Source organism: Pteronotus mesoamericanus, unplaced genomic scaffold (assembly GCF_021234165.1).
Source record: "Pteronotus mesoamericanus isolate MK-2021 breed Mesoamerican mustached bat unplaced genomic scaffold, CSHL_Meso_final scaffold_167, whole genome shotgun sequence".
Classification (NCBI taxonomy): Eukaryota; Metazoa; Chordata; class Mammalia; order Chiroptera; family Mormoopidae; genus Pteronotus; species Pteronotus mesoamericanus.
In genome coordinates this window covers 42,645,486-42,672,066 of record NW_026555308.1, presented here as the reverse complement: position 1 = coordinate 42,672,066, position 26,581 = coordinate 42,645,486, and the positions used below count along the sequence as shown (strand labels likewise).

Genomic DNA, 26,581 nt, shown 5'->3' with positions numbered 1-26,581 from the left:
GCACTGCAGGGCTGGGAAAACAGGCCTCGGGAAAGGGTCACGGGACAGAACGACAGGGATGCAGGGAGAGGTACTAAAGAAATACTTGAGACATCCCAGTTCTGCTGAGGTCAGCTCTACAGATTAAGTGTCATCACACTGCAGTAGAATAAATGACATTTCTCTACAAGAAGGTCTGTTTTAACTTAAACTTTAAAATTACACTTCACTTGAGCAATGATATTAGACTGACCTTCCATTGTTACTTAATTTGATTGACTTTTCATATATTTATGTTCTGTCTCTTTTCGTTAATTAATTAAGTCATTCAATACAAGTACAATATATTGATTGCCGCCTGTGGCTCAGGCATTGTACTGAAGGTGGAGAAACCAAAATGAAACAAAACATAGTCCTGGCCTAGAGGAGCTGGCAATCTAGTACAGGAGACAGTCTCACAAATAAGTCACTACCATAAAATGTGATAAATGCTATTAGAGAAATTTATACTAAATCATTGTGGAAAATAGGAAACAACAAGACTTTCAAAGGGTCCATGAAGACCTCACAGAGGAGCCAGGTCTTGGAACATGGACAGAATTATCTCCAAGAGAAGGGCAGGGAGTGAGCTTTCCAGGCAAGCAGGAGAGGTACAAACCCCAGAAGGCTTGAAAGCAGGGAGTTTGTTGTGAGTGCAAGTGAGCCTACCAAAGGCGGTGAAAACTTCATTTTGAAAGGGGAGTTAGGCAGGCAATGAAGACCCAGAGAAGAGTTTTCAGAAGGTTCAGGGTATGATTGGATTTGTATTTTAAAGTGATCATTCTCAGGAAGGCAGACTGTATGGGGAGAAAGCACGGAGAAGGAAGATCGCAAAGAATCTACTGTAATAGACCAGGCGAACAAATACCAGATAGACATCAGGGGCTTTGGCTGGGGATCCTTACTCCCCTGTACCTGACAGTAAGCCATTCACATATTCATCCACCCAGTAACTATATGCAGGGCCCTATTTTGTGCAAGATACGTTGTGTCATGGAAGCTACAAAGTAAGTCAGACACACAAACTCCTTCTACTTCAGGTTCTTGTGACTGCCTAGTGATGCTGGATGAGCTTTTAGCAGGGCATTTGTGGGACTGCAGAAAAGGACATAAATAAGAGATAAGTTAAAGCGAGGCAGAAGTATCAGAAGAGGGTTAAAAGTAATCCTTAACATTTTGTTCATTATGTTGCAACACTTAAGTATGACCACATGTGCTAAAAGTTAGTGTACAGTGACCAAAAGAACAATGAATATGGAATTAAAAGACTTTGGACAGACTGTCTCTACTTATATACGGTGTGAATTGGGCCACTCAATCTCTCTGTAACTCAATTTTTTAAAAAGATTTTATTTATTTTTAGAGAGAGGGGAAGGGAGGGAGAAAAAGAAGGAGGGAAACATCAATATGCAAGAGATACATCCATCAGCTGCCTCTCACAACCCCCGAACTGGGGAGCCAGATCCACAACCCAGGCATGTGCCCTGACTGGGAATCGAACCAGCGACCCTTTCGGTTCTCGAGCTGGCACTCAGTCCACTGAGCCACACTAGCCAGGGCTCAATTTTAAATAAATAAACAAATGAAAATAGATGTCCTAAAGGTTCTACAATGCTATTTCAGTTTAGCACAGGAATCATGTAGATAGTACATTTTTGGCGACTGGTTTATTTTAGAAACTAAATGATAAGTATGGTAGAACACTGAGGTTACAACCAGTTTCCATCCAGGATTTCCATTCCTTACATCTATCTCATTGGCCTGAGGAACAGCTCGAAGCTGGCATAGCATCTAGCACTCAGGGGGCACAAGGAGGTCATGATAATTGAGAGTCTAGTGTCTGGTATTGAAGGTTAGAAGGACAAAAATATGGCTCAAATCATGAAAAGCATTCCACTCTTTCCACATGGATAGTGGCAGAACTAGGGACCATTTAGGTGGTGATGACTGATAGAAATGTCACCACTGATTAAAAGCTACAAGAGATGCTGCAGTTATAGTTGATTACATCATCATTTTCTCCCCACACCTGCTTTCAACCCTACCTAGGACCAAAGCAGCCAACAGGAAATGGCAAGCAAAATGTTGAGAAAAATCAGTGAGGTCACCAGTTAGAAATTTCCTCCCAAGTATCTTCTGAACTGCTTCATAGAGTCTCTTAACATCTATAGTCCTTGAGGACCGTTCCGGGTTCCAACATCCCCATTACAGGGATATAAATATATAACATGCACTTAATCAAAATTGCCTTACACCTGTTCCCTCCTACTAAAAATGATAGGAAAAAACATCTGTATTACTCTCTCTGGACAGATAAAACTTCTCTCCCAAAGTCTTTCGGAAGGTAATTAGGTACCTTAAGTGTAGGGGTAATTTAAGATTTTGTCTGCCTCCCAAACTGTTGACGATATGTTAAGCAGATGGAGGTCATTTCTTTTATTTCTCTAACTTTCCCTTTTGGCTCCCTGATGAAGGATATGCTGACATAAATGTTTTGCTGTTATGCATGGTAGATAGACCGGCAGGTCCCAAAGGTGAGGCAAATCATGTCCTTTCAAATGATCTGTTATTTTTGGCAATAAATTTGGATTAACTATGACAGAAAGCCTTGAATTATTTTATATGCCTCAACTTTAGCATTAGGACGAAGGAGGGAGTTTGAAAGACAGGGAATGAGCTATGCCAAACAAAAATGGTTTTTGGTCATTTTGATTCATTGAAATAAAATGGCTTTTTGAGTACTCTAGGACCCCTGTATCTCTGGGTCTAGGATTGCAAAGGCAAAGTTCTTGGCTTCTCTAGATAACAGAAAAATATTCAGTTCCTGGAAAACTGGTATTATCAGCCTTGTTGTGACTTGATTTAAAGTCACAGGTCTTGAATTGTGAAATGTCTTCTACCGTACTCCCCCGCTTTTGTCTTCCTTCTAAACTAGTTTTGCTGACTAAATATTTTCTCCTCTTGATGTCTTTAAACATGTTCAAAGCTATAATTCATACATCAAAATCATGAAAGCCTAATGCCTGAAAGTATTGCTCAGTAGCTCAAATATTTTTTTTCCTTTTTTTTTCCCTTTTGCTCCTTAAACGCTGCTTATAATGATAAACACATGAAACACTGAGCAATTAGAGGCTAAGGGTGAAAACCAGGGCACTGGATGTATGTGGTTCATCTACTAAATCCTCCAACAAAGTATTCATTATTTCACATGAACTGGACTCTGTTTTACAAGAGACACTGGGGGTGTTTAGGATGCTAAAATTATATAGTATTTTTGAGGTCAACCAGAGACTACTCAAACCAATGAGAATATGAGAGTTTTGCTTATATGTGGGAACGCATAAGTCATATTTAAGGAGTCACAATGTTTTATGATTTGTCACATTTCTTAAGAGAACAAAGGCAATAATGATTTTGGAGGCTTTCCATTTTCTCCAGACAACTTCAGGAAACCAAGAGCTGCCTGGTCTCGGCATTTGATCCCTTAGGGTTAAGCCCTTGGGAAGGCAGACAGCTTTCTACACAATGCAGAGAGTACCAACCACACTACGCTGTCACATAAAAGCTATAGGTCTCACCAAGATGGAAAACCTTAAATATTGAAAGTTTATGCCATCACGTCTCCATTCTCTGATACTCACCAATAAACCCCCATTGATCTCTACAGAAATCTTAACATAGCTCCTTGTACAGTAATACCTATGTGCTCAAGCTTCAAAGATCCATTTACTTCACATGTGTAATTTGCCCACTTATTCCTGCTGAGATAATACTCCTGGTTTAATTGCCCATGGAGCAACTGGATAAATCAGCCACGTTGGTTTGTATTAGCTGTCTCTGCATATGTGTAAAGCAAAAAAACAAAACAAAACAAAAAAACCCACCAAGATTGTTCAAGCTATAAACTGCAAGAATATGGGAATAATTTTTTAATCCTAATATCATAAATAAACCTATCTCTAAATTTTTCAAAAGGGAAAACAATCCTTGAAAATGCACTTGAAGATATCAACTACTGTTTTGGAGATGGAGAATAAATATTCTCAATATATATTTAGATATGTAAATTTATTTATATGTGAAGAGTGAAAGTATGATAAAGAAATTAATGAATAAATAAATGAAAGTTTAAATAATAAATAAAGGCTTAGAGAAATATAGATTACTCAAATGTGGACCCACTTGAGAAATATAAGATGAAGCTGGCATTTTCTTGCAAGAAATCAGGTGTACATTCACTTAATAATCAGAAGGACTATTATGAAAGAAAAGTCTCTATATAAAACAAATGATTATTTCTTGTGTAGTAAATCCTTAAGTTATTTTCTGATTGATCTTCCTTGTTAGAGTCATTAGTGAAAGGTAAGAATTGCAGCGCATTCACATGGGATAACTCGCAAACACACAGATAAACACACACACACAAAGACGTATCTGAGAAACATAACATTTCAGTAAAACATCTTCATCCTTAAAATAAGAAAGAAAAGAATGCTTGCCTGGATTTTCCTTTCTTCTTTTTTTAAAAATTTATATGAACCGCATAAGAGGTTCTTACATGTGCCCTCACATAAGAATAACAAGCCCCACCTTGTTTTAAGTAAATTTCTATTTGATCATCTGGCTGTCTTCTAAAACCATGTTACTTCTAAATGATATTATACTATTAAACTGGATATTGAAATAGAAGGTATATATTTGGCTACAAATCCCAGAATATGATTAGTTACATTCTAGCTTGAGTACTAAAACTAGCAAATTTTCAACTAGAAAGAGAAGTTGGTTCAGACATATTAGATATTTAAAAAGTTAGTAAAAGGCATTGTTTTTTTAATTAAAAAAAATAGTATCTGATAAAATCAGACAATAATCAGGCTAATAAATATTATATTCAGAACAAAATTTCATATGAAAAATAGGAAAATGTATTATTGCTGAATGGGTTTTATGTCCTTTTGATTTCAGTAAGGCTTAAAACATGCTAGGCCTATTTTATGTGGAACTGTCTTATATGCTGTATGTGTATGCATAGGACTCAAACTCTATAAATTGAGTTGAGTTCCATAAATGCATAAATACAGAATCAAAGAGAAGCCTATATATAAGAAATTGATTTCATGATTTTTAGAGCTATTGACTAGGTGATTTTAAAATGGCGCTAGCAATGAGGTCTGCCAAGTTTCCACTTTTGAAAATTTTAATACCTTGCAGTCTCAATGTAAAATAAACAAAAACTCACAAACTCAAGCAACTTCAGAGATGAAAGGCAGACCTAAAGGCAGCAGGTGGAGTAGAGAGGGTATTATTGAAATACTTGTTGATGGGATTCAAGAGTGCTCAAAGCCATCTGATGCGAAGGGCCAGGGCGAAATCAGCAGAGGCCTAACCTGGCTAATTGTCTTCGCTGATTGTGATGGTTTTGATTAGGAGAATAATCAGGCCTCGACAGCCTATAGGCAAAAATGCCAGCTGAGGGGGGGGTGGAGGGATGGAGAGAGAGGGGTGGGGGGGAGAGAGAGAGAGAGAGAGAGTAGGGGGCGAGGAGAGATGGAGGCACAGGTGAATGAATACAGATCACCATTAACCCACTCTTCAAACATTAAAGGGGTGCCAATATGAACAAAGCCAGTAATTTCCTTCATAATTAGCATGAACATTTTCCTCCCGTCACTTTGCAATTGCTTTTATACAAACTCAAGCTAATGCGGATATTGGGACTTTCTAAAAGTAAAAATATATTCATACTTTGTCACTGAAATTTTGAAGACTGAAAATCAAAGTCAACCCATTCTCTAACCCACCTGAGTACTTATTTTAAAACAGTCTATGCCAAACACAATGTGAAATGTTTTTTAAAGATTATTTTTTCCATAACTGTTCCTCCTTATTTTCATCTAAGTATTGGTGAAAATATATAAAAATATAGCTTTATTTTAAAGATGGAGAATAAACATTTAATCACCCAAAATGCTACTTGAAATCAGTTGATCACTTTGTGACCAGCTTCCTTCAATTTCAGATTGAAATGACTTCAGCCTATTAGCTTGGTGCAAAGAATCTTTTACTTAGAATGGTACTCTACTTTAAATACTATTCCTACGTTAGAGATTTTTAAACCTCAAAATTTAGGAGTAGAAAACTTCCAGAAGTTAGTAATCTCTTAAAAGTGAAAACTTAGGGAAATTTTGTAATATGCAGATACTAACATTTTCAGTTACCATAATAAATGTAAGGTCATTTTGTTAGTGTGTGAATGTAAAGCGTATTATGTGTATTTTTATTTGTTTATAAATTTATCATGTTTAGTATATTTAGAGATGGGCAGAGATAGAAAAAGGCAGCAAACATTCCAGGAAAATATATGTCATAAATGGTTTGTAAATATAGTTTTTACTTTTTAAATTTTCTTCCTGCTGTGGCTACAAAAATCAGAGTGTAAGAACAAGACTGAAAGAGACTTAAGTATTTAGGTAGGAAAAGCTAAAACCAGGTTATTTTAATAAGCTCAATTCCATGGACAGAGGTGGTTTTATCTGCAGTTAAGTCTTGAAAGGCATGTGATAACATTAAATGCAGATTTCCATCTAGTTGATGGACTCAACAAAATCTCAAACCCTCAAATGGTGCCTCCAAATGTAACTGTCAGTCAGCTGATGTCAAAGCCTAATGTCTTTGCCATAACCTTACACATCTGGTCCCTGTCAGTGTCAACAGGGTTTGTTGGATGTGGTGTCGTGGCAGGCAAGATGATTTATATACACAGACTGAAAGATCTCAGCGCTCATTTGGAGGATGCATTTCATCTGGTATACTTGCCATCAACAAATGATTGACTGAAATTAAACAAAACCTCATATCCTGAAATCTGAGCAGTGTCTGCTCCTCCCCTCACTCAGATCATGAATATATTTAGCTAGCCAGGGAATTCACAAAAGACCCATGTCAACAGTCTATTAGTGAGACCGGGAAAAAAAATGCACATTAAACACCTCCATGCTTTAGCCTCTGACCTCCTTAAGCTGGCACATTTTTAAAATACTTTATGGGATAAGGAATTACTAACCAGCCACAAAGGGAATCTCATGACTATGTGGTGTTCAAGCCTGACCAGCATTCCAGCATCTTCCCTGAAAATCTTTAACTGCCTGAAGATCTGACTATATACATATATATAGAAAAAAAAAAGTATGTTGACCTGTCCAGAAAGTATCCAGCCATGCACTATGAAAAATACACGCATTTCTTGAAGATGATAACGAGATACAAGAAACATTGTACATAGGACAGTGATGCCTCAGTCCCCTTCAAAGGCACCCTGGGACCTCACACGGTTTTCTCAGTCACCATCAGCCGCTCTGTTGTATTTTCCTGAATTTCATCAACAGTCTGAAATCCCTTCCTTTTCAAAGGTGATTTTAGTTTTGGGAAAAGCCAGAAACTGCAGGGCACCAAATCGGGGCTGTAGAGGGGCTGAGTCACCTGGGTGATTTGATGTTTCACCAAAAAACTCTGCACAAGACATGGTATATGAGCGGGTGTGTGGTCATGATGAGCCTGCCAATCCCCCACTACCCAGAGCTGGGGCTGTTTTCACCCTATTGCATCTCTCAACTGACAAAGAACATTGAGGTAGTGCTCCTTATTCATTGTTTGGCCTGGAGGGGTGTATTTGTGATGGACTGCACTTCGGTCAAAAAACACAGTTAACACGGTCTCCATCTTGCTACGTCTTCACCATGCCTTCTCTGGGCATGAAGAACCAAGCAACTTCCCCTGGGACGGTGGGGCCTTCATTTTCGGATCATAGTTGTAGACCCACAATTCATCTCTCGTTACGATCTTCTTGAGGAAAACTGGTTCATTGGTAGCGGTTTGAAGCACTGGCAACTGTAGCATAATATTCCTTCTGCTCTGGTAGCAGAAGCTGCAGAACGAATTTTGCCATGACATGTTTCATGCCAAGATCCTATATCAAAATCTCAGACAGCAGTTTTTGGAATCTCCAGTTCAGCTTCTAGTTTTTGCATTGTCAGTTACCTATCTTTTTGGATTGCAGCCCATAGACAGTCAATATTCTCAAGTGCTCTGCTTGTTGCAGGCCTTCCAGAACGTGGATCACTTTCAACAGATTCTTGAACATCTTTGAAGCATTTGTGCCACACTTTTATTTGTGCTGCACTCATTGCATTATCCCTGAAAGCCTCCTGAATCATCCAAATATTTTCTGCGGAGGAATGTCCAAGCGTAATGCAAAATTTGATGCAGATTTGTTGCTCTACTTGCTCAGTCATTTTGAATGCAACGGCCACACAGTACACATGCTCACTCAGTGGTGTCTACTGCCCCCACTGAGTAGTACAGTGAAGTCATCATTGTTCATGCATACACATTCCAGTTCACTCTCCTTGGCTGCCTGGTTACATCGATGTCACACAAACCATTCGTTATATTAACAATGGCTAGACTTTTTCTGGACAGACTTTTACACACACACACACACACACACACATTATGTGTGTGTGTGTGTATATATATATATATATGAAATATATCTATAAACTCCAAAATAGGCACTGACTCTATCAAATACTTTATTTAAAATACTGTACAGATTAGGAGAGAAAGTTCCTCACTCTGCCTTTGACCTATTTTGATTTCATCTCCCTAGGACAACACACAGGCATGTAATATAAGACACTATAATGTCTGCTCCTTTGTTGTTAAAGCTCATCACTGCAATCTGGTAATGGGTAATTCTCTCCACTTACTCAGTGTGAATTATTCTTTTTCCCAAGCCTTGTAATGATCTGTAAAACTATCACTTTGGTCCACTTCACATTAGCACATGTTCAGAACAACTGTAATGCAAAGATGCACTGATTGGGTGCAGCCAAACTTCTGATTTTGAGTACTTCCTGCAGAGAAATGCCATCCACCAACTAGGAAATGCCTCAGACTCCATGATTGTTTGATTAACACAGTTTTAGCTTTGATAGGCATAATACAAATTAGAGATATTAACTGCCCCTTTAACTTAGAACCCTTAATTGAAAAAGAATTAGGGATCCAGTGAATGGCTACAGTTCCACATCCCACGTGGAGAGGCTAATTGAGAGCTCTGGGGTGGTGAGTGTGCACCTCAGCTCCTCAATGGAGGGGTCCATATATACCAATCTCGAGTCAATTTAACCTACGCTAACGAGGGTGTCACATGTATTTTTAGCCCAGTGCTCTAGGCCACTTCCCATGTATCTCTTTTCTAACATGCTGAAACTTGCTTAAGCATTGGAGAAAGCGAAAAAGTAAGTAATGATTGTTTGGATAACATCAGGGCAGTGCAAATCAGCGCTTCTAGAAGCCAGCTGTTCCTGCACTGTCATCTATCCAAGCAGGCTTGTTCGAACATGCAAAGCAGTGGGTTACAGTGCTTTCCATCTAGGTAAAGGTGTAAAAGTGGCATGTGTAGCAGCCAGCAAAGAGAAGCAAAATCTCTTCAGATCTTGCTAAGTCTCTAGAGAGTTGAAAAACATTCCATTTTAAGAAAAGATGTTCTGAAACCAAGTGCTGCTGCAACCATGCCAGTGGCTGGAGTATTTATGTTCACTGAGCAAATTGTGCTTGCCCCAGCAAATGAACCTGGCTCGCGGCTGATTCAGATGGGACGGGTCCTTCACCGCTCTGGCTTCCTGCGCTGCTCACCTCCTGTCCAAATGTGAGCCCTGGCTGAGCTAGCTTTCCCCTTGCCCAAGGTGGCCCTGCAAGAACTTCGTTTGGGGTTTTAAAATCCATTTTCTTTAAGGAAAAATGCTGCTTATATCGTCGGAAAGCGTCTCAAGAATCTGCATGACCCCCAACGTCCATTTTGACTCTTTGTGAAGTGGCACGTACACTGCTTCCCGTCACACTCACTCTGGCTTTCCCACTGGGGAGTCCCCTGTTGGCAGGTCAAATGCTCTCCACCTGTCTCCTCCTTGCCCTGTATCAGCTACTGGTCCTCCAGTCAACCTACCGGCAGAAAGCCTCAGCGACCCACTCAATTCTACTTGAAAACTCTTCTTTAATTTTTATTTTTTAAACAATTTTACGGTGTGTGAACTTGAAATTCAAAATTTTCATGACTTTTTCTGCTTAATTTTCATTGTTAATCTGTTATGGTGTAACATTATCTTCTCTGAAGGAAAATTCATTTGCCACATAGAGGGGAGAGAAAATGGTGAAATGGTCTTTAGAGATAAAGGCACTTACTTGGCCTCTGACTCTATTAATTATTTATTTACCATATGATTTAAATAGATGACGCACTAGCTGTAGTGGGTTGGTTGCTTGGAGCATCGGTCCATAACTGAAAGTCATGGGTTCGATTCCCAGTCAGGGCGTGTACAAGAAGGCACCCAATCGATGTTTCTCTCACATCAATGTTTTTCTTTCTTGCTCTTGCTCTCCCCCGGCCCCACTCCTCTCTCTCTAAAGTAATGAAAAATTGTCCTCGGGTGAGGACATAAAATAAATAAATGAATAAGTTACCTAGTTCACAACAACAACAAAACCAACAGCAAATTAGGCAGAAGTGTGAGCAGAAGAAGGAAGGGTTTATGGGAATACTCTAGACTATCTGCTCAATTTGTTTAAACCGAAAACTGGAGTTCTGTGAGTGCAAAGGAGCTGAAGACCCTGAATGCACATGTGTAGGAGGAGAGTGGTCAGAACTGAACTGTGAAGCGCTGGCACAGACAGAAGCTTCAAGTGTGACGGATGATGAGTTCATGTGACTTCCTCTGGGGACTCGTGGCATCTCACGTGAGGGGACACTGGCTGACAACAAATGGGTCCTGCAAGGCCTTTCACTGGGGTCAGTTTCAATGGGCACAACTCTGTCTCCAGCTGCCAACATGGCAGCACTTGCCTGACATGGGCGGCTACAGGTGGTGCGGTGCCATTTCCCACTCTTTCTGCTACTCTGCTTTATGCGACTCAAACGCTTGTCTTTAGAAACTGCTTAGCCACTAACCAAGATAATGTTTTTGTTTGCAGTTTTGGCTTTTCTGGTTCACACTGTCTTTTTTTTAAAGACATTATGTATTTATTTTTAGAGAGGGGAAAGAGAGGGAGAGAACCACTGATGTGAGAGAGAAACATCAATCGGCCGGCCCTCATACCTGCCCAACCAGGGACAGAAGCTGCAACCCAGGCATGTGCTCTAACAAGGAATTGAACCAGCAAACTTTTGCTTTGTGGGTCAATGCCCAAACTGAGTCACACCAGTCAGGACCATGCGGTCTTTTGAATTAGCAAAGGCTCCTGTGTCACAGAGATGACTATAAGAGCCAGTAAGGAATGGAAGGCAGGAAGGGCCTGTTCTGCTCATCGGAAGAGATAGACACCCTTTCTGTCTCCTCACTTAACAATCAATAGTAGGAAAAAAAAAGCAGGGTGATTTTTAAAGGCTTGGAAGGTACCTGCTTTTTGACTTTGCTGATGCTGTCCTCATGTTGATAAGAAAAGAATTAAAAAACACTAAAACATGAATTTTAAAAATGGACCAAGCACCATGTAGCAAAGGATATAGGCCCCATCCATTTGTGCTCCATGTCTTCTATTATTGTCTGCTGACTATTTCTGCTCATAAGGGACCGTGAACTATCCATGAGTGCAAAATGGATACAGCACAAATTGATTCAGTAACATCACACAGACATGTATGAATAATGAGGTTCAGTTGCAGTCTGTCACACAGCAAGCATATCAGTGTAACTGATTTATCGAAAACTTGACTGGGTAAAGCCTCATTCTTAAGAGAAGGTATCAGCTCTTTCTTTACGTTTTTGGGTAAAAACACAAATTTGGGCAAATGCAGACCCTTTGTAATTTAAAATGTGGAAAGACCTGAAACTGACATAGAGCTGACCTACTTCCTCTCTCCTAACCAAAAAGGAAGAAAAAGAGAGAGAAAGAGGAGAAAATGATACCAACATTGCCATAAAGCTTGAAGGCTCAACGGAGATGCTAATCAATTTCAAATTCCCCAAGGAAAGCTGTATCTTTGTATGGGTGTCTGGGACTGTCTGAGGAATATAGCTAAGTCATTAAAACAAGAGAAAATGAGCTTCTCCTTAACCCCTTCTTCAGAAATATCCTAGAATATTCAGTGAGAAAAATAAAAGGACACTCTGCATTCATTCTCCATTTGTCATGCAAATATGGGAAACACTAAGCAGCTCAGGCACAACAGCCCACTTATCTCTAAAACTTGCTCCATATTCCTTTGTTTTCAGAGTACAGAAATGTCACATTCTGACCATCTGCCCATTTAAATGAGAGGGGCAGGAATCAAGCTACCTAACTATTAAGGTTTCTTCCAATTCCAGTTCTAGGAGAACTTGAAATTTAAAAGTAAAGGTAGAACAAGGAAGGTTAAGATTTTCTGAAGAAAGAGATGGAAAGAAAGAGCAAGGGCTAAAATACCCATAATTACAACATGCAGTTCTACACAATTTTCAGATGAAGCAAAGACAAAGTATAGAGAAGAGTAAACTCGCCTATAAGTGGTGAAAAAGCTGTTCAATTGAATTCTTGAAGCTGTACAAAGGTACCACTTAGTAAGTCACCGAGTTCAAGCCCCAAATAGCATCTTTGTGAAACCAGCTGATGCGCCCCTAAAGAGAGGCCCTCTGTGCCAGATATTAAATACAGAGAAAAAGACCCTTTCTACAGGTTGTCATGTGGGCAACAGGGTACAGGGGAAGAAGGGCTGCTCAACCAAACAGCCCTGGAAACTTAGCACTGCAATACTGCTCTGTAGGTCAAAAGTGTTTAATTTTATACAAGAATAACAAAGAATCCTGCAATTACCTCTTTAAAGAGAGCATTATACAAAAAAAGTGGGAAAATTAAGCAAATCCAGCAATAACTTGATTAACCTATTTAGTCACATTGGTTCATTACAAAAATCAATTTTTTAATATAGGCATTAAGTAAAACTTTAAAAAAAAAATAAAAAGCAACTGTAATTTATTCACTGGCCCTAGAGATATCTTTAGAATCAAAGACAGCTTAACTGAGTTCTAAAGTTCTCACCAAGTGCTTGTACGAGTTTTCAAAGGGCCTTGAAAGCAGCTAGGCACTTTCTGTGGCGGATACACATGAACTAAATTCCAAAGTGCCCTGCACAGAGCAGGCTCTTGATCAATTACTTCCTGCAACGCTTCAGAACATTCTTTTTGCAGAGTATGTGGTTAGGTCCTGGGACCTCTGTAGAGATCCTGACATAGGCATACACATTCTGAAACTACATAGTCCTAAAATGCATGCACTGCCATCTTCACAGCAAAGAGGGAAGAACCGAGAGGATTCGGAATAGGTATGGAGGAATAGAATGTATGGGACAAGATTTGCAAAGAATCAGAGAAGAAAAGGGGAGAGATGGGAATCAAAGAGAGCAATGAGGATATCTTTTGTTTACAGCAGCAGTTTCTGGACTGAGATCTTTATTTTATGTTGAGAAACCAAGCAAACAAATGGGACAAATGCTATAATGAGGAACTGATATCGCCGTTTTAAACAGACGCTTGCTGCACGATAAAGGCCCACAATGCAGAAAGCTTCATAGTAAATGGCCCCAAGCACACTCCATGTGCTAGGTCTAAAGCTTCACACTCAGCTGATCTATTCTCGGATCCCAGAATTTAAGTCACCAGTTCAATGGAAATACCATCCCTCCCAATATTTGTGATGATCAGAAAATGAGACCAGAGATGAAAACACCGGCAAAGAATAAACCGTGTCTTGCTGTGAGGAAGGGTACGCCTGCTTTCCCAGTCTGCCTGTTTCCTATAACTGAGAAGCATTCCACCCGCCCAATAAGCAACCCCATGGCCTCAAGCTAAACCAAGTTTGATCCCCTCTTCTTCCCTCTACTCCCAAATCTGTTGTATAAATAGTTCACTCCTTCTTGTGTTGGGATTTGAAAGGTTCATGACCCTGAAGTTCATTCATATGAGGAAAGAAAAATACCATACGAAGACTGTACTGGAGAGAAAACACAGCTGGTTGTGTGGCGGGAGACCTGGGCTGCAGTCCCCATCCTGTGTGACCATGAATGGGGCATACGCTCTCCACGGCCTGGTTTCCTTACGGATGAAGAGGCTGTGGAGATGAGAGGGGGAGGCAGCGGGGCAGCAGGGGCTCTGAGGCCACATGGTTCCGTTTTAAGGCAGCATGCTTTTTATTTTGCTGAAAATATAACCACAGTCATTCTCAAAAGATTTTGAGGGAGTCCAGTTTGGTCATTTCTCTACTAAAATAAATAACTGCCATATATCACTAAATAAAAAAGCAGATTACAATGTAACATGTAAAGTAATTTTGATCATGCTCACATACGTTCTAGATGGTAGCATTATGAATAAAGTTTATTTTCATCAGTGCACTGTAAAAATACAGATTTCTAATTTTCTTCAATGACAATGTATTTCTTTTATAATCACAAAAACAATATTGGAATGAAAAAGCTAAGCTACTACACCTAGTTATTTTCAGGACTACTTTCCAAGATTTTCCCAACAAACACTTGTGATGTATATAGATATAGATAGATATAGACATAGATATAGATATAGTGTGTGTGTGTGTGTGAGAGAGAGAGAGAGAGAGGTTGAGAGATTGATTTATAAAGCACCAAGATTCAGTGAAAAGATTTGGGACACTTAGTAAAAATAATTGTCCTAAACATTTTAGAGAGCAAATAAAAATCTGTTAGAGGGCTTAAGTGAATTTTGACAATCAATGAAGCGATAAACCCAGGTACAAGGAAAATTAAAACTCTTGCTCGAATAAATTTGGGGAAGTTCTATCTGTAAGAGTTTTCTTGTAATCAATTTACTGTTCATTAAGTTTGAGCTTTTCTATGTTCTTCCATAGATGCTTCCATTACCCACTCTTTCCATAAAACCCATGCACTTTGCCTCCTTTGTGAGGATGATCTGAAGTTACTAATGCTGAATTCAAAGGCATAAAGTCACACCCATCCATCTGTACTGAAGCACCCAATTGTGAGCACCTTGCATGTAGCATCAACTACCTCATATTAGATCAAAGTTTACTCTGAGAGCAGCAAAGTAAGTGGGTTGAAAGCATTAGGGAACGAATTTTAGAGCTCAGGAAAGCTTTTAGAAAGTTTTAATATCAACCTTTGAACCAGAAGCAATGATTAGAGAGAGAATATAATAAGAACTTTATGAGGTTTAAATAGGAGGAAGGGAAATAACTTAGGCACACCCTGCCTGCCCCTGGCTTCCCAGCCTTGGAGACTGGGCTGATTTCAATTCAGGCGCAGGGCCAGCACATCAGACCGAGATTCCTACAGCCACGACAACTCGGTTCACTCTATTGTCCTCCAGGACTGTCTGTCCTCAGCCTATCCTGCACTCTCCATCACCCCTATCACAACCGAGGCCCTGGGATGCCTTTTGATGAAGATGAAACTGGCTGACCCACCCCTACCCCAGGATGGACTAGAGCAAGGCTGTGCTCTAGCCAAAGCAGGGTGATACTGCTTCCAATCTATTGTCTGCTCATCCTCGGGGGACAAAGTGGAGAAATTGTGCACGTAATTTTCCAGAGAAACAAAGCATAACAGAGAACTCTGGGCCTCAACATTTGCCTTCCCTTCTGCAACTCCTTTCTCTGGGGTGGTGAACAGTTTCATTTCCTGACAGAGCTTTCTACAATGAACTCTCATAACTCAGCCCTCTGCCTTCTTGACAGTTTAGTTAAACCCACAGAGCAAAAAGTTACAAATAGAATCCCAGGCAAAAAGGGGAGTTGCCCACAGGCTCAAATTAACTACCAGTCCCCAAGTATCTAACCTTTACTTATCACACAGAAAGAACTCTGAAACAAAACCAAATCTATGAGCAAAATTCATCATGACAGGAAAGAGGAGAGGGGAAAATAAACACCTAAAGTCCACTGCTACTGTTTCCAAATCTCTTTCCTGACTCCAGGTCCTGACAGAGACTGCATTCATAGCAGTTCCTCTGCCTGGAGAGGCAAACCTGTTTTTAATGCAAAACTTTTTTCTTTCTCTTTTTTGTCCTTCAGACCAGCACTGAGCTCACTGAGGAAGCAGGGCCTAAGGGTTTACACCTGTGACCCAAACTTTCCATTTTGTGTGAGATTATTTTAAAGAAAAACAAGTTTCTGAACCACTGCCTTTCCTTAGGCCAGTGGTTACCAAGAGCCCACAGCACAGGGCTGTTGTTGTTTTTTTTTAATTTATTTTCAAATGTGACCCAAATTATGACTTATAATAAACCAGACTTCACCTTGACTTCTTTCCAAGTTTCTCCCAAGGCCATCTTTTCTTATATATCTGGGCAGAGTGACCATCAACAGTTAAACTACTAACGATAATGGCTGAAGATTACCTTAGATGAAAACCCAACGTAATTTCTTTGTTTCCTCGATCTTGTTCTGTCACAACTTATGCAGAACATGAGAAGAATTAATCCGGCCAGGGGAATCCCAAAATGAGACATGAACTTCTCCTAATGGAGCAGAACAACAAGCTTCTAGTGCTTTACTCCAAGGACGCCACGTAAAATATGTGGCTTTCTTCACAGTGTGAGCCAATGACAGTAAAGCCAGGGTGGTGTTCATGAAGCCGTGGCAGTTAAGTCCAACATGACTGAGAATCAAATAAATAGGTAGTTAAATAATTACAAAGTTTTATTCCCAGGCAAATTCATCACAGCAGCATAAGAAATGCAACAAACAAAAAAAACGATGCTCTCCTTTCCATCTCTGGCTATTCAATTGGTTTGTAGAAATGTTCCCTCATTTTAAATGTACTGTGGTGGTGTCTGGTGTCTTACGAGGAAGGGGACGCACTCCCAGAGATACATGCATTGCCCAAGCGAGACAGAGCCTGAGATCCTCACAGAAAAATAAGGAGAAGGGGCATGAACTAGGTTTCATGACTACTAGTGTCAGATATTGTGCTTGTGTGCTCTACAACTACCCTGCCGTCCCTGGGATACCCAGTAACACTGGAAGTAAGAACCATTACTCTCATTATCACTCCCAGCTTACATGAGAAAGTCATCCAACTTCTAACTAAAGGGCTAGGACTCAACCCCAGGTGTTTCTGACCCAAAGCACTTTATGAGACTATGATTCAAAAGATGGCGCTCAGGTTATATAGAGATGCCACCATTTACTACGATATTTGCCCTTGCACTGCCAATGCTTTGCTATGATACCAAAGTTCCACTGTGGATTTAGAGACAATAAACAGCTCATAAATCCTGTTAAGCCATAATCTATGTCAAAGATGCAGGTATTAATGCTGAGTCACTGCTATGCTTTGCAGAGATAATACTTGATCCTCCCTGTCCACATATTTTAACCATTCAGCTAGGCTTGGAGAAAGCTCAAGTGGAGCTGGGCCTCTGAGCTGAAACGACAGAAACGGCTTTTCTGCCCTGAGTCCCCTTCCCGACTCCCACACCTCAGCAAACCTCAATGTCTGCCAGTTCTAATGAATCGCATACATACAAACACAGCTGACGTCGCTGGGCCAAATTTGGGTGAATGGAATGCTACCCTTCCCAGCTGGGTTGCGTGAGGAATACTCTTGCAAAATCGGCTTAGGGAAACTTGCTTTGTGACACATCTTTCTTCTTGTCACCATCAATGAAGTCAAGCCTCCTGTTCTTACACCACTCACATGGTGTCTGCTGGACAGAGGAGATAAGGTGAGCATGAAACTAGCTGTGATGTAAACTAGTGTGGTGAGTTATGTGAGCAAGATGCACACAGCCTTCAACCAGGAGAGGCGTTGGCCTTTGAGCCTAGTGTTGTAGAAAGTACGAGAGCCAGAGTTAGGGGAAACAGAGAGAGACTATCTGGGCTGAGAGAAATGCCTAGAAAGACACTACAACCCTAAGTTAATTGCAAAGAGTGTATGTTTGCCTGAAGTATTTCTTTATTTCTTCCACAGCCCCAATCTCCAGCCCGTGTCCTTCTTTGGGGGAGCTTAGTCTCAATAAAGAAAACCAATCTTTAGAAGACTACTAAGAGGTTACAGAGTAATTTACATTTAAATAGGTAATTACGGAACAAAATCGAAATATAAGTCTAAGGGAATGATTATAATGGTGGAATTGAGACAACATGACAAGTGAGGGACCCTCTCAGAATCTATCAAATCTCATCACTTACGGCAGTATTTTCAAAGTGAATGATCTAGACTTCTTGCAGTATTATGAGAACTACAGGTGATATGTGGGTATAGCACTAGAAAACAATGAATCACAGAATGAGAAAATTATTCCTTTATGAACCTTCTTTCAAGCACTCAAGGAGGAAAAGCTCAGGATGCTGATAATAGGACTTTTAGCACCTAACACTGGCTGATAACTACTTTTAAGAAGAGAGTAGGCTTCAGGAACAGAGCCTTGTTTGCTTGGTTATGGCAGGTTAATATTACTCATGGCGAGAAATATTTAGGAGAAGGATATGAAGTTTCCATGATAAAATACTAGGGTCTATATTTTTTAAAATTATTAAATATAAATTCTGGCATAGGTGATAAATGCACGTAGCAAAAATTTTGAAAGTGTCACACGGATGACCAAAGTTTGAGGAATCCTGTCTCATAGCCTGGCCATAACCAGTTTTACCTTTCTGGCTCCAATGCCCCAAAAGTAAAACCTAGAAGAGTGAAAGTCAGTAGGGAAAGCCAGCTCTGAGCACTAGGCAGTGGACCTGGAGGCAGGGCATGGAAATGCCATCACACTGTCTTTCCCCAGCAGAAGCGGGAGAGAGATCTGTGACCTGCTACCCCAGGTCCTTTCCTCTGCACAGTAGATCAAAAACAATCAGAAAAGGTAACAAACATATATATGTATGTATCCATGCTGATATCCAAATTAGGCTTCCGGATTTTTAATAGTAAATTCATAATCACATTATAGTTACAGGAAAAAAACAATTTAAATCCAAATTTTTAAATGCAACAGCATTTCGTTCTCTTTTCATGACCTACTTACGCTTCATTTAATGCTCAACACCACTGACATCCTTGTAGAACTAATAACACACAAAGCCACATAGCTTTCTTTTTTTAAAAGCAGAGTTATGTAAAATGTGCTTTAAAAACACGTGTAGAGAAATGTGAAATCACAATTTTTGAGAAGGGAAGGAATCTTGACTTCTTTTGTTTTGTCAGAAAGTTAGTTTAGCACCCAATAAAAAAGAAATTATACTCACAGCTTTAAATAGGCAAGACTCACATTGTCAAAATGCACATATTTTGTTGAAAACAGTCTCCCTTAGGCAGGGAAAACAAAATTGCTGTTAATGACAGAACTTTTTAGATTGTACTTGGAAGGGAAGGGTGTTTATGAGAAATAAAGCTAATGAGTCACAGAGCAAAATAAAACGGAGAAGTTCCTCACTGTCAGCGCGCAGCTCAGTAAGGAAGCGAAGCCTGCAAACAGGGTTCATTCGCTACAGGCCCATAACACACTGTCCCAGGGCCAGGTGACCTTCCTTACAAGGTGCTTCCTTACCAGGTGCTTTTGAAATCCTCAAGGTTCTGAACAATCACACCCTTAGAAATTAAGGAACGTGCCCCAGGGTGTTTGAGTGTTAAAACCTCACTATCTTTTTGGTATTCCACCAACTTTAACACATATTTTGGTTGATATTATATGCACTAAAACTTATGAAACAAAACTAATTAATCTGTCATATTTCAACATGAAGCCACAGTCTACACTGGACGTAGATATACCCAGTTGGAAAGTTAAAAATTATTTAGGTCAAACAGGTTGTTTGGGATCGTGTAAGCATTAAGAAAATACAGCTGCTTAACTAAATGACATTTTAAAAGGAACAAGCCTGCGATGTTGTCAAACCTGTTTCTGTGTGTTGACAAGAGTGCAGAATTTAATTACTTATGGGTGGCTCGGAGAATCTGGCTTCTAGCACATTTGGTGAGATTTAAACCACATTCTGCTCCAGCTACCAATGAGTGCTGAGCAGGACCAACTACATAATTTGCAGGGCCTATGGCAAAATTAAATGTGGAACCTCTTGTTCAAAAATTAGAAAGGATTTCAAGACAGCAGCACGTAATATTCAATCAAATGCCAGGCTTTGTGAGACGGCTCCGCGACATATCCACGGAGCCCGCGGCTCTTCCAGCCTCTCACGGAGCAACCCGGTGTCACGGAGGTGCCCATCCTGCATTCAAATGAAAATTCATCCTCAAATGCCCAAAACAATATTCCCCTTAACAGAGTCAAAGACTGATATAATTCTGGTATTTCCTCTCTCTCAATTTTTTTTCCCCCCCTCAAGTCTGAATCAAGACTTCTCAAAGTATTTCAGTTCCTGTTGCGGAGCTAAGCCAAGGGATTGCTTGGTTGTAAACAACAGGCAGTCAGCATATTGTAAGGAAGAGGTTAACAATCATCTGAAAGTCAAGGCCCGTAGCCCACCACCGTCTGGCTGACCTTGCCACAGTGGCCGCTTTCTTTTCTTGTTAATGTGTCTTTCAACACTCAAACAGGATGTCAGCTCTGAGAGAAAGTTCCTGCCCTTTTCCTACCACGAACCCAGAGCCGTTTTCACGCCACACAGGAATCCCTGTTCCTTTCCAGCGGTCCACTGTGCCTTGTGGCTTCACTTCAAAAATGAAGCAGTTGCACAATACCTTAAAAGTAAACAAACACACACAAGCACTAGAAAGATAAGTCACTCCACAAATTCTGCCTCTGAAATTCTAGCATCTTTTCTCATTTCTCCATTTGAAAGCTTCAAATGATCCTTTCTGAGTTTAACAACTCTTCCTGGCAATGAAATATGAAGAGGTGATGATTTCCTCCAAATTAGGAGGACATTAACAATTAAGTGTTAATGCGAACACCGTTAACAGTAATGCAATTATAACCGTATTCCACAAAGGGCAATAGGAAATAATTACTCTGATTCTCAAGTGATAGTTCGGGGAGAATGAGATTCTCAGTCTAAAATTCATTAGAAGGGGCTCTGAAACTCAGAAGCACACCTCCAGCTGGAGAAGCCTCTCCTTCCCTGTAAAGATAACCCTGCGGGCACCTATGCAGGCACTGTCTGGCCTTCTGCTTTTGCTCCTGAGGCTGCCATATTGTCCTAAAAAAAGGCTTATCTGAACTGTCAGCGATGCCATTTTAAGCCTCCAAGGTGGACCAAAAGCAAATAACAGCCAATCTTCATTGTATGGCTTGTAAGGATGATGAAGAGTACACCAGAAAAATGACTAATCTCCAATTACCATATGCATGGCAGCAGTGAGACTTAACCCCAGAGTATTATAATAGCAGATTAACCATTAACTGCCTATCGCAGTCTTATTTGATTAAAACTGGAGGACTAAACTGAGAAGCTGATAGAATCAGTCAATCGCTAATGTTTTCTCCTAATGATGCATAGATGGAAGTTTAAAAAGTGTCTCAATTCCATAGCAACCCTCGATTTTAGCAGTCCTTCAACAATCCATAAATCCTTCTCCCCTTTCATCCGTCAAAGATTAACAATGCAAATAATGGGCAAATGAACTTTTTGAAATTTCATTTCTCTATTCCCTGCTTACTGATGGAGGTTCACAAGAAGAATGATAAAACGAAATCAAGAGAAAGATATCTTTGTTTTCCATGTCTTTCCTTCAACACAAGCCCATCTGTTAACCAATTCTAATGATCTGTTGCTTCGCTATCTGCTCAAAGCTTTCAGAATCTATTCTAATACCACGGGCTCATTTGAGCCTTATGTTACATGTGCGGATTAGCATCATGACCTCCTTAACTGTTTTCCCTTATTCCCTTCCTTTCTCCCCCTATTCATCAGGCCTTCCTGGGTGAAGAACCCGAATGACTGCCGCGTCTACAAGAGCAGATCTAATTCATGCTTGGTCCTTCCTGTCTTCCATGGTTTGGCCCTCCTGCACCTATCCAGCCACAATTTCAGGGCCCTCCTCTCAACCTGGTCTTCTCACCTGCCCCGGGACTCCCAAGGTCAGGCCTCTGTTATTCTCCCTTGGCCTGCAATTCTCTCACACCTCTGCTGGGCTTTTTTGATGGGTCAGCTCCTCTCTAAAGCCTCTACCGCCTTCTTATCCTGCAAAGACCTTCTCCTTTTCTGAGATCCAACAGGACTAAGAATTTTATTACACTTGAAGCAAGTATTTATAGAATAATCTTTGGCAAATCTGGAGCATGATCCCAATTGCATTTTATACTCCTTGGCATTAATAAAAACCATGTTTTCACCCTCTCCGTATCCTTCATTTTGGAGTACATTACCTACAAATTCATGCCAGTCAGTTAAGGATAGACATATCAATCCCTTGATTGAATAATGCAGCCTGGATAATTGATAATAAACTACTTCTGCTAATAGGTTAATCCACTCGCAAATTATGATCAAGACACTGTTGCTTAGTGATGCTGGATCATGGATTGTGATGATTCAGACAGCATGCCTTCTACCAAATGGTGCCAAAAGGATGTATTTGATCATCAGTTCCGATGTAAATGGTTACCAATGAAAACAATTCAGAAATCACAAAATTCAGTACTTTCCTTCACTGCTTGACATTATACCTATAGGGAATAATGAAGTCAATAGTATTACGTATATAGTTCTTGTATGTAGTTTAAGATTTCTTTATTGTTTTCTTCAACATTTAGTAAATTACTTCAATGTCAAGACATTTTAGAAATAATTGCTATAAGATACCCTTGCAAAGACTCACACTAAATAGCCCTAAGTCAACTGGTAATACAAAAGTTCTGGAAATTCTAGGAAACGTAGCTATTCATAGAAAACACATGTACACATACAAGAAAAAAACACATGCAAAATACAAAATGTAATTGAATAATTTATTACTCCAGAATAAATGTAGATGTTCAGGGAAATAAAAACAAATTCAATCTTTACAGTGCTTGGAGCTAGTTTCACCTACAGTAATTGGACATCTTGCAGATTTCAGAACTAGTAAAACCAGTACTTTCAAACATTTATTTTATCATAATAGAATCATTTCAGGGTCTATGCTTGCCATGAGTTAAGACCATGTTTCTCTCAGCTACTACAAGTAATAATGTTAACAGTATTCGTCATGACAAAAACTGTAACATTTTGGATGTTAAAACACTAGAAGTTAGTAAATGTCTCGAGACATTTTTCTCAGAACCTAAAGGAGAACAGAGATAGTTTTTACATTCCTGGTTGCTTATTAGCAACCATCACTCCACAGCTTTCATATTAAAAGACCGGGCACTTGAAGGCTTTAGTTCTTAATAAACTTTGCCCAAAGGACGTTAGCAAGAAGCATGCATCAAGTGACAGGACAGTGCCTCCCAGGACAGGGGGAACTTGTCAGACTGTGCAACAGGATCCCATGGACCTGTCTCAATCAAGTTAATTAGAGACATCTGCAGCACGGAGATCAAGCCAGGCTAGCCCTGGCAGCTTATTTGCACCAAAAAGGTACAACTCATGTGGGAGGTAAGAGGGCTAGAATGACAAACAGATAGCAATCAGTAACCTGAGCCTGCTCAGTCATCTGAGCAGACTCACTGCTGAAATAAAGCTGGTAGGACCAAGGGATGCAAATGTCAAGCCGATGAAAAGGCTCAAGGATATTTGAACAAACCTTTGATATTCTTAGCCCCTGCAGGAATCTCAACACTGTAAACGGAGCCCCCTCCACCCCTACCCCCAGCACCTGCTTGAACTCTTCATTCACCTATGCATTACCTCCAGGGGTTGCTCACACTCATTCCAGGGACCCTGACCACTGTTTTTCTACAAACAACTCTGCCCTCTTCCAAGATGTTGTTACTGATGGAGATCTAGCTCAGGGACATGCTGTGTTTGAAGTTGTAGCCTTTGTACACCTGACACTTTGAAGCTTTGCCTCTGGAACTTACACTCCACAACTCAGATCTTGGCTCCACAAGGCCACATCATTCCCCAATGCCTCATTTTAGGCCTGGATTTTAGCAGTCTAGTTAGGGAAGTCTGAGACTTTACTGTATTTCTTTTGCTCATCTTTTTTTTTTTTTTTTGGATGTCATTCTTAAATTCCCCAAAAAACGAGAGCAGCCAGCCTCTCACAGATTGCACCGATTCTGCTTTGTGTACATACTTTGAAAAGAGCTAGGTGTCTTTCACCAATGACACACGGGCTGTTCTCTGTTATTGCTGGGGATGCTGTCCTGTGCTAATGTCAACGGCAGCTCCCTGGAAGAGGCTGCCAGAACTATGCCCACAGTCAGGAACTGGGGCTCTGAGAGACCCAGTTCTCAAAGCTGAATAGGCCTGAAAAGGCAGTCATCTCAAGTCATTTATAATTTGCTGCAGGATGGATATCATACTATGGCACACTCTTTTAGCTCTGGAACACATTTTGGTTCAGTGTTCTACTTCATTTACAGTTACGTTTTCTTGTGGCTTTAACATCCACACAGTTAATACACCACTTTCACAGTTTAGCTATAGAGCTCCATAAATGACTTATTGTAAACTGTGGCCTATGGACAAATTTCAGCTCCGTATGTGTAGGTTTTGGCTGGAATGATGTTTCAAAGTAACCTGAACCAACACTTAGAAGTACAGAGAATTCATATAAAGCACCGATTACTGCCTTCTTGTGAAAAATTAGAAGATCTGTATCACTGGTTCCATTTTCTTCTTCCGTGGAGAAATTCTGCTAGGACGGGTCGGCAGCCATCCCTTGAGCAGGGCCCGGGCTCGCCTGTTGGCGCGCCAGGCCCGGCCTTCTCACTTGGATATCTGCCTGGTTGCAGAGCATGCGAGTTTGTATCCCACTCCAGAGAACCTCTCTCTTTGTCACTTCCTCCGTTTGCCATGCAATCAATAATATTTTACAGATTGTCTCCCACTTTAAGAAATATTCATCAACACAGAACAGGCTGAATAGAGTTTTCAAGGATTTCAGACAGCCTGACTTCCAATTTTGAATGCAAAATTTTCCCAGAGGATCAGAAACCCTTGTTGAGTTTTCCTCCAAGCATGACTAATACAATACAGTGAGGTGCTATCATGCAGCCATGCGTCTCTGCACCGGCAATGAGGAAGGGCTCATTGAAATTCTCCCTCCTGCAGCAGCCTGGGGTGGCTTTACCATGTTGCGGAGCCTATCCCAAGGCCACCAACTCTGTAGTAAGATGTAGCTATTGGTTAATATAGGGAACACTATTTCAATACTGTTAAATCTGTTTTGGAATGAAAATCACTGATATTAGGCCACCACAGTCCAGCCAAGAGTTACTCACTCCGAAGACAGGGTTGACCAGCAACTGTTTCCTAATGATGCTGTCTGACCTTTCAGCGGCAGAGAGCAAGGAGAAGCAATGAAGGCCAAAGACAATGTAGATGCCTGTAGTCAAGGCCATTCTAAGTGAAAGGACAAATGATGGTAACTCCTCACCCATTCAAAGGCTATTAAATTTCCATAAAAATCACTGCCTATTAGAGGACTCTTGCCCTGAGGGTTAAGATAGTGACTGCGCAGTTTGAGGTTACTCCCTACTTCTACACTGTGACTGCACCACACCAGATGGAACTTCTGGACTAGGGTGTTTACTTGACTAGGAAATGACAGCTAAGAAATTATTACAGGATGTATCCTCAAGTTACTACCTGTGGCATTTGTAACACATCCCCTGTTAAACAGAGGTGTCACAGTGGGACGGTGAATAAACAATCCTTTTCTCTCCCTGTAAGTTATACAGCATTACATGTTAATAATTAATTTGTCTTTGTGAATTAACACATGATCTTTTCAAACAGGTACTGGTGCAACCTCACCCCACTCTTGTGAGGTGGCTAATCGTTTCGCGCACTTCACACTTACCCAGCTATCAATATCACCGACCTCAGCTGGCTAAGTGTGAAGGACAGATGGTGTGTAGGGCTCATTAATGCCGTATGAAAATTTCGCATGGGCAACTATACAAGGGTTTTGGTGGAGGATGGTGTTACATGAACTTTCCTAGAAACTCAAGAGAAAATGCCACTGCTGTTCATGTTAAAGGATTTGGTGAGGATCCTGGGAGAAAAGTGTCATGAGATTTTAAGGCCTTTCAGGAGCACAATATTTTCAAAGGGCTTCAGAAGTTATTTTAATCTGCGGCACTGCTAAAAGGGGACCAGGCCTGAAGAGGCAGTCATAATTTTGAGGGCTTCTCACGGACTATTTCAATAACACTATAGCCTTGTGTTAAGACTTATACCTCTGCAGATAGGTTTGTCTAGGGATTCCACAACCTTATCACATGTATCTCAAAAGGACATCCCATTTCTGCCACCCCAAAGTGAGGAAGGCCCCTGGACTGTTCTTTTTGAGATTACACTACTTCAGAGTCTTAAAATACCCAGGCTGAACTGATTTGGAGTAATAGGACATTGTTAACTAGTATCAACACTTCCCAGATCCTTTAAAAATATCTAATGTCGAAATATTTTACAAGGGTGAATTTCAAACTGT

At 40.4% G+C, this 26,581-nt stretch overlaps 1 protein-coding gene across 2 annotated transcripts in view; it reads right to left on the bottom strand.

Annotated features, from left to right (window-relative positions):
* EFNA5 (ephrin A5) overlaps nucleotides 1-26,581 on the bottom strand; it is a 268,709-nt gene that overhangs the window by 59,798 nt on the left and 182,330 nt on the right. The gene's annotated exons all lie outside the window — the stretch shown is intronic.